Source organism: Engystomops pustulosus, unplaced genomic scaffold (genome assembly GCF_040894005.1).
Source record: "Engystomops pustulosus unplaced genomic scaffold, aEngPut4.maternal MAT_SCAFFOLD_139, whole genome shotgun sequence".
Lineage (NCBI taxonomy): Eukaryota > Metazoa > Chordata > Amphibia > Anura > Leptodactylidae > Engystomops > Engystomops pustulosus.
In genome coordinates, this window is record NW_027285019.1 from 175,771 (window position 1) to 185,000 (window position 9,230).

Sequence of the window (9,230 nt, forward strand, 5' to 3'; positions counted from 1 at the left end):
TGGCCGGGTAGGCGAAGTGGCTTCTCCCGCTGACTTGCCCCTTTGGAAGTAGGAGCTCCTACTTCCATGGGCATTATTCCTCCCCGGGACTTGCCGCCAAGTCTGGCCGGGGGACAGTGACACTTGGCCGGGTAGGCGAAGTGGCTTCTCCCGCTGACTTGCCCCTTTGGAAGTAGGAGCTCCTACTTCCATGGGCATTATTCCTCCCCGGGACTTGCCGCCAAGTCTGGCCGGGGGACAGTGACACTTGGCCGGGTAGGCGAAGTGGCTTCTCCCGCTGACTTGCCCCTTTGGAAGTAGGAGCTCTTACTTCCATGGGCATTATACCTCTCGAAGACTTAGAGCCAAGTGAGCTCCTACTTCCATGGGCATTATTCCTCCCCGGGACTTGCCGCCAAGTCTGGCCGGGGGACAGTGACACTTGGCCGGGTAGGCGAAGTGGCTTCTCCCGCTGACTTGCCCCTTTGGAAGTAGGAGCTCCTACTTCCATGGGCATTATTCCTCCCCGGGACTTGCCGCCAAGTCTGGCCGGGGGACAGTGACACTTGGCCGGGTAGGCGAAGTGGCTTCTCCCGCTGACTTGCCCCTTTGGAAGTAGGAGCTCCTACTTCCATGGGCATTATTCCTCCCCGGGACTTGCCGCCAAGTCTGGCCGGGGGACAGTGACACTTGGCCGGGTAGGCGAAGTGGCTTCTCCCGCTGACTTGCCCCTTTGGAAGTAGGAGCTCCTACTTCCATGGGCATTATTCCTCCCCGGGACTTGCCGCCAAGTCTGGCCGGGGGACAGTGACACTTGGCCGGGTAGGCGAAGTGGCTTCTCCCGCTGACTTGCCCCTTTGGAAGTAGGAGCTCTTACTTCCATGGGCATTATACCTCTCGAAGACTTAGAGCCAAGTGAGCTCCTACTTCCATGGGCATTATTCCTCCCCGGGACTTGCCGCCAAGTCTGGCCGGGGGACAGTGACACTTGGCCGGGTAGGCGAAGTGGCTTCTCCCGCTGACTTGCCCCTTTGGAAGTAGGAGCTCCTACTTCCATGGGCATTATTCCTCCCCGGGACTTGCCGCCAAGTCTGGCCGGGGGACAGTGACACTTGGCCGGGTAGGCGAAGTGGCTTCTCCCGCTGACTTGCCCCTTTGGAAGTAGGAGCTCCTACTTCCATGGGCATTATTCCTCCCCGGGACTTGCCGCCAAGTCTGGCCGGGGGACAGTGACACTTGGCCGGGTAGGCGAAGTGGCTTCTCCCGCTGACTTGCCCCTTTGGAAGTAGGAGCTCTTACTTCCATGGGCATTATACCTCTCGAAGACTTAGAGCCAAGTGAGCTCCTACTTCCATGGGCATTATTCCTCCCCGGGACCTACTGCCAAGTGTGGCCGGGGAACAGTGACTCTTGGCCGGATAGAACTAGTGGCTTCTCCCGCTGACTTGCCCCTTTGGAAGTAGGAGCTCCTACTTCCATGGGCATTATTCCTCCCCGGGACCTACTGCCAAGTGTGGCCGGGGAACAGTGACTCTTGGCCGGATAGGCCAAGTGGCTTCTCCCGCTGACTTGCCCCTTTGGAAGTAGGAGCTCCTACTTCCATGGGCATTATTCCTCCCCGGGACCTACTGCCAAGTGTGGCCGGGGAACAGTGACATGTGGCCGGATAGGCCAAGTGGCTTCTCCCGCTGACTTGCCCCTTTGGAAGTAGTAGCTCCTACTTCCATGGGCATTATTCCTCCCCGGGACCTACTGCCAAGTGTGGCCGGGGAACAGTGACTCTTGGCCGGATAGGCCGAGTGGCTTCTCCCGCTGACTTGCCCCTTTGGAAGTAGGAGCTCCTACTTCCATGGGCATTATTCCTCCCCGGGACCTACGGCCAAGTGTGGCCGGGGAACAGTGACTCTTGGCCGGTTAGGCCAAGTGGCTTCTCCCGCTGACTTGCCCCTATGGAAGTAGGAGCTCTTACTTCCATGGGCAGTATACCTCTCGGGGACTTAGAGCCAAGTGTCTTCACCCTTTGGAGGTAGTAGCTCCTACTTCCATGGGCATTATTCCTCCCCGGGACATACTGCCAAGTGTGGCCGGGGAACAGTGACTCTTGGCCGGATAGGCCAAGTGGCTTCTCCCGCTGACTTGCCCCTTTGGAGGTAGTAGCTCCTACTTCCATGGGCATTATTCCTCCCCGGGACCTACAGCCAAGAGTGGCCGGGGAACAGTGACTCCTGGCCGGATAGGCCAAGTGGCTTCTCCCGCTGACTTGCCCCTTTGGAAGTAGGAGCTCCTACTTCCATGGGCATTATTCCTCCCCGGGACCTACTGCCAAGTGTGGCCGGGGAACAGTGACTCTTGGCCGGATAGGCCAAGTGGCTTCTCCCGCTGACTTGCCCCTTTGGAAGTAGGAGCTCTTACTTCCATGGGCATTATTCCTCCCCGGGACCTACTGCCAAGTGTGGCCGGGGAACAGTGACTCTTGGCCGGATAGGCCAAGTGGCTTCTCCCGCTGACTTGCCCCTTTGGAAGTAGGAGCTCTTACTTCCATGGTCATTATTCCTCCCCGGGACCTACTGCCAAGTGTAGCCGGGGAACAGTGACTCTTTGCCGGATAGGCCAAGTGGCTTCTCCCGCTGACTTGCCCCTTTGGAAGTAGGAGCTCCTACTTCCATGGGCATTATTCCTCCCCGGGACCTACTGCCAAGTGTGGCCGGGGAACAGTGACTCTTGGCCGGATAGGCCAAGTGGCTTCTCCCGCTGACTTGCCCCTTTGGAAGTAGGAGCTCTTACTTCCATGGGCATTATTCCTCCCCGGGACCTACTGCCAAGTGTGGCCGGGGAACAGTGACTCTTGGCCGGGTAGGCCAAGTGGCTTCTCCCGCTGACTTGCCCCTTTGGAAGTAGGAGCTCTTACTTCCATGGTCATTATTCCTCCCCGGGACCTACTGCCAAGTGTAGCCGGGGAAGAGTGACTCTTGGCCGGATAGGCCAAGTGGCTTCTCCCGCTGACTTGCCCCTATGGAAGTAGGAGCTCTTACTTCCATGGGCATTATTCCTCCCCGGGACCTACTGCCAAGTGTGGCCGGGGAACAGTGACTCTTGGCCGGATAGGCCAAGTGGCTTCTCCCGCTGACTTGCCCCTTTGGAAGTAGGAGCTCTTACTTCCATGGTCATTATTCCTCCCCGGGACCTACTGCCAAGTGTGGCCGGGGAACAGTGACTCTTGGCCGGATAGGCCAAGTGGCTTCTCCCGCTGACTTGCCCCTTTGGAAGTAGGAGCTCCTACTTCCATGGGCATTATTCCTCCCCGGGACCTACTGCCAAGTGTGGCCGGGGAACAGTGACTCTTGCCTGGGTAGGCCAAGTGGCTTCTCCCGCTGACTTGCCCCTTTGGAAGTAGGAGCTCCTACTTCCATGGGCATTATTCCTCCCCGGGACCTACTGCCAAGTGTGGCCGGGGAACAGTGACTCTTGGCCGGATAGAACTAGTGGCTTCTTCCGCTGACTTGCCCCTTTGGAAGTAGGAGCTCCTACTTCCATGGGCATTATTCCTCCCCGGGACCTACAGCCAAGCTTGGCCGGGGGACAGTGACATGTGGCCGGATAGGCCAAGTGGCTTCTCCCGCTGACTTGCCCCTATGGAAGTAGGAGCTCTTACTTCCATGGGCAGTATACCTCTCGAGGACTTAGAGCCAAGTGTCTTCACCCTTTGGAGGTAGTAGCTCCTACTTCCATGGGCATTATTCCTCCCCGGGACCTACTGCCAAGTGTGGCCGGGGGACAGTGACATGTGGCCGGATAGGCCAAGTGGCTTCTCCCGCTGACTTGCCCCTTTGGAAGTAGGAGCTCTTACTTCCATGGGCATTATTCCTCCCCGGGACCTACAGCCAAGAGTGGCCGGGGAACAGTGACTCCTGGCCGGATAGGCCAAGTGGCTTCTCCCGCTGACTTGCCCCTTTGGAAGTAGGAGCTCCTACTTCCATGGGCATTATTCCTCCCCGGGACCTACTGCCAAGTGTGGCCGGGGAACAGTGACTCTTGGCCGGATAGGCCAAGTGGCTTCTCCCGCTGACTTGCCCCTTTGGAAGTAGGAGCTCTTACTTCCATGGGCATTATTCCTCCCCGGGACCTACTGCCAAGTGTGGCCGGGGAACAGTGACTCTTGGCCGGATAGGCCAAGTGGCTTCTCCCGCTGACTTGCCCCTTTGGAAGTAGGAGCTCTTACTTCCATGGTCATTATTCCTCCCCGGGACCTACTGCCAAGTGTAGCCGGGGAACAGTGACTCTTTGCCGGATAGGCCAAGTGGCTTCTCCCGCTGACTTGCCCCTTTGGAAGTAGGAGCTCCTACTTCCATGGGCATTATTCCTCCCCGGGACCTACTGCCAAGTGTGGCCGGGGAACAGTGACTCTTGGCCGGATAGGCCAAGTGGCTTCTCCCGCTGACTTGCCCCTTTGGAAGTAGGAGCTCTTACTTCCATGGGCATTATTCCTCCCCGGGACCTACTGCCAAGTGTGGCCGGGGAACAGTGACTCTTGGCCGGATAGGCCAAGTGGCTTCTCCCGCTGACTTGCCCCTTTGGAAGTAGGAGCTCTTACTTCCATGGTCATTATTCCTCCCCGGGACCTACTGCCAAGTGTAGCCGGGGAAGAGTGACTCTTGGCCGGATAGGCCAAGTGGCTTCTCCCGCTGACTTGCCCCTATGGAAGTAGGAGCTCTTACTTCCATGGGCATTATTCCTCCCCGGGACCTACTGCCAAGTGTGGCCGGGGAACAGTGACTCTTGGCCGGATAGGCCAAGTGGCTTCTCCCGCTGACTTGCCCCTTTGGAAGTAGGAGCTCTTACTTCCATGGTCATTATTCCTCCCCGGGACCTACTGCCAAGTGTGGCCGGGGAATAGTGACTCTTGGCCGGATAGGCCAAGTGGCTTCTCCCGCTGACTTGCCCCTTTGGAAGTAGGAGCTCCTACTTCCATGGGCATTATTCCTCCCCGGGACCTACTGCCAAGTGTGGCCGGGGAACAGTGACTCTTGCCTGGGTAGGCCAAGTGGCTTCTCCCGCTGACTTGCCCCTTTGGAAGTAGGAGCTCCTACTTCCATGGGCATTATTCCTCCCCGGGACCTACTGCCAAGTGTGGCCGGGGAACAGTGACTCTTGGCCGGATAGAACTAGTGGCTTCTTCCGCTGACTTGCCCCTTTGGAAGTAGGAGCTCCTACTTCCATGGGCATTATTCCTCCCCGGGACCTACAGCCAAGCTTGGCCGGGGGACAGTGACATGTGGCCGGATAGGCCAAGTGGCTTCTCCCGCTGACTTGCCCCTATGGAAGTAGGAGCTCTTACTTCCATGGGCAGTATACCTCTCGAGGACTTAGAGCCAAGTGTCTTCACCCTTTGGAGGTAGTAGCTCCTACTTCCATGGGCATTATTCCTCCCCGGGACCTACTGCCAAGTGTGGCCGGGGGACAGTGACATGTGGCCGGATAGGCCAAGTGGCTTCTCCCGCTGACTTGCCCCTTTGGAAGTAGGAGCTCTTACTTCCATGGGCATTATTCCTCCCCGGGACCTACAGCCAAGTGTGGCCGGGGAACAGTGACTCTTGGACGGATAGGCCAAGTGGCTGCTCCCGCTGACTTGCCCCTTTGGAAGTAGGAGCTCCTACTTCCATGGGCATTATTCCTCCCCGGGACCTACTGCCAAGTGTGGCCGGGGAACAGTGACTCTTGGCCGGATAGGCCAAGTGGCTGCTCCCGCTGACTTGCCCCTTTGGAAGTAGGAGCTCTTACTTCCATGGGCATTATTCCTCCCCGGGACCTACTGCCAAGTGTGGCCGGGGGACAGTGACATGTGGCCGGATAGGCCAAGTGGCTTCTCCCGCTGACTTGCCCCTTTGGAAGTAGGAGCTCTTACTTCCATGGGCATTATTCCTCCCCGGGACCTACTGCCAAGTGTGGCCGGGGGACAGTGACTCTTGGCCGGATAGGCCAAGTGGCTTCTCCCGCTGACTTGCCCCTTTGGAAGTAGGAGCTCTCACTTCCATGGGCAGTATACCTCTCGGGGACTTAGAGCCAAGTGTCTTCACCCTTTGGAGGTAGGAGCTCTTACTTCCATGGGCATTATTCCTCTCCGGGACCTACAGCCAAGTGTGGCCGGGGAACAGTGACACTTGGCCGGATAGGCCAAGTGGCTGCTCCCGCTGACTTGCCCCTTTGGAAGTAGGAGCTCCTACTTCCATGGGCATTATTCCACCCCGGGACCTATTGCCAAGTGTGGCCGGGGAACAGTGACTCTTGGCCGGATAGGCCAAGTGGCTTCTCCCGCTGACTTGCCCCTTTGGAAGTAGGAGCTCCTACTTCCATGGGCATTATTCCTCCCCGGGACCTACTGCCAAGTAAGGCCGGGGAACAGTGACTCTTGGCCGGATAGAACTAGTGGCTTCTTCCGCTGACTTGCCCCTTTGGAAGTAGGAGCTCCTACTTCCATGGGCATTATTCCTCCCCGGGACCTACAGCCAAGTGTGGCCGGGGGACAGTGACATGTGGCCGGATAGGCCAAGTGGCTTCTCCCGCTGACTTGCCCCTTTGGAAGTAGGAGCTCCTACTTCCATGGGCATTATTCCTCCCCAGGACCTACTGCCAAGTGTGGCCGGGGAACAGTGACTCTTGGCCGGGTAGGCCAAGTGGCTTCTCCCGCTGACTTGCCCCTTTGGAAGTAGGAGCTCCTACTTCCATGGGCATTATTCCTCCCCGGGACCTACTGCCAAGTGTGGCCGGGGAACAGTGACTCTTGGCCGGGTAGGCCAAGTGGCTTCTCCCGCTGACTTGCCCCTTTGGAAGTAGGAGCTCTTACTCCCATGGGCAGTATACCTCTCGGGGACTTAGAGCCAAGTGTCTTCACCCTTTGGAGGTAGTAGCTCCTACTTCCATGGGCATTATTCCTCCCCGGGACCTACTGCCAAGTGTAGCCGGGGAACAGTGACTCTTGGCCGGATAGAACTAGTGGCTTCTCCCGCTGACTTGCCCCTTTGGAAGTAGGAGCTCCTACTTCCATGGGCATTATTCCTCCCCGGGACCTATTGCCAAGTGTGGCCGGGGAACAGTGTGTCTTGGCCGGATAGGCCAAGTGGCTTCTCCCGCTGACTTGCCCCTTTGGAAGTAGGAGCTCCTACTTCCATGGGCATTATTCCTCCCCGGGACCTACTGCCAAGAGTGGCCGGGGAACAGTGACTCTTGGCCGGATAGGCCAAGTGGCTTCTCCCGCTGACTTGCCCCTTTGGAAGTAGGAGCTCCTACTTCCATGGGCATTATTCCTCCCCGGGACCTACTGCCAAGTAAGGCCGGGGAACAGTGACTCTTGGCCGGATAGAACTAGTGGCTTCTTCCGCTGACTTGCCCCTTTGGAAGTAGGAGCTCCTACTTCCATGGGCATTATTCCTCCCCGGGACCTACAGCCAAGCTTGGCCGGGGGACAGTGACATGTGGCCGGATAGGCCAAGTGGCTTCTCCCGCTGACTTGCCCCTTTGGAGGTAGGAGCTCTTACTTCCATGGGCATTATTCCTCTCCGGGACCTACAGCCAAGTCTGGCCGGGGAACAGTGACATGCGGCCGGATACGGCCGAGCGGCTGCTCCCGCTGACGTCATCGCTTTGGAAGTAGGAGCTCCTACTTCCATGGGCTTGTTCCTCCCCGGGACTTGCCGCCAAGTCTGGCCGGGGGACAGTGACATGTGGCCGGATAGGCCAACTGGCTGCTCCCGCTGAGCCCCTACTTCCATGGGCTTGTTCGTCCCCGGGACTTGCCGCCAAGTCTGGCCGGGGAACAGTGACATGCTTCCGGATACGGCCGAGCGGCTGCTCCCGCTGACGTCATCACTTTGGAAGTAGGAGCTCCTACTTCCATGGGCTTGTTCCTCCCCGGGACTTGCCGCCAAGTCTGGCCGGGGGACAGTGACATGTGGCCGGATAGGCCAACTGGCTGCTCCCGCTGAGCCCCTACTTCCATGGGCTTGTTCGTCCCCGGGACTTGCCGCCAAGTCTGGCCGGGGAACAGTGACATGCCGCCGGATACGGCCGAGCGGCTGCTCCCGCTGACGTCATCACTTTGGAAGTCGGAGCTCCTACTTCCATGGGCTTGTTCCTCCCCGGGACTTGCCGCCAAGTCTGGCCGGGGGACAGTGACATGTGGCCGGATAGGCCAACTGGCTGCTCCCGCTGAGCCCCTACTTCCATGGGCTTGTTCGTCCCCGGGACTTGCCGCCAAGTCTGGCCGGGGAACAGTGACATGCCGCCGGATACGGCCGAGCGGCTGCTCCCGCTGACGTCATCACTTTGGAAGTCGGAGCTCCTACTTCCATGGGCTTGTTCCTCCCCGGGACTTGCCGCCAAGTCTGGCCGGGGGACAGTGACATGTGGCCGGATAGGCCAACTGGCTGCTCCCGCTGAGCCCCTACTTCCATGGGCTTGTTCGTCCCCGGGACTTGCCGCCAAGTCTGGCCGGGGAACAGTGACATGCCGCCGGATACGGCCGAGCGGCTGCTCCCGCTGACGTCATCACTTCGGAAGTCCATGCACGGGGCAAGGCTCGCACTCCAGGCGAGAACCAGCTCTGCGGGGCCGGCGGCGCGTGCTTGGCTGAACCCCCGTGACCAACGGGGGCTAGACGTCGGAGGCATGCCCGCAGAGGTGCACCCCTCGCCGGCCACACTCTCTGACATCCTCCGGCCTCTGCTCCGCGCCTACGTTCTACGCGGCTTATGTCTGCCACTGCACGGCACTCTATGTATGCTCTGCATCACTCGCCGCCCTTGCCCAATGATCCATGACTTTATGCTTTGTGTGCTGCCCGCGGGCCTGCTGGCTCTCGCCAATGACGGAGGCACACTGCTCTCTCCGGCTCTCGCTCTCGGGGCATGCCGGCACACGCGCGCCCCCTTCACCGGCCACTACTGCGCTCGCTACACGGCTACACGCAGCGAAGCCCCCTGCTCCTCCATCAGGCAGCTCCACTGCCGTCTGGGCACCTTCCGACAACCCACCAGACTTAAGCCCGCCCCCCGAGCATTAAGCCCGCCCCCCGAGCATTAAGCCCGCCCCCGAAAATTAAGCCCACCCCCGAAAATTAAGCCCACCGACGAGTAATGCACCCCTCGAGGTTTATTAGAGAAGGTGGGGGGGGGGGGGGGGGGGGGGCGCCGCCGGCGGCGCGCAGAGGTCCGCTCCGACGCTCTCTTAGCCAGCGAGAGAATACCTTAGTTCAAGAC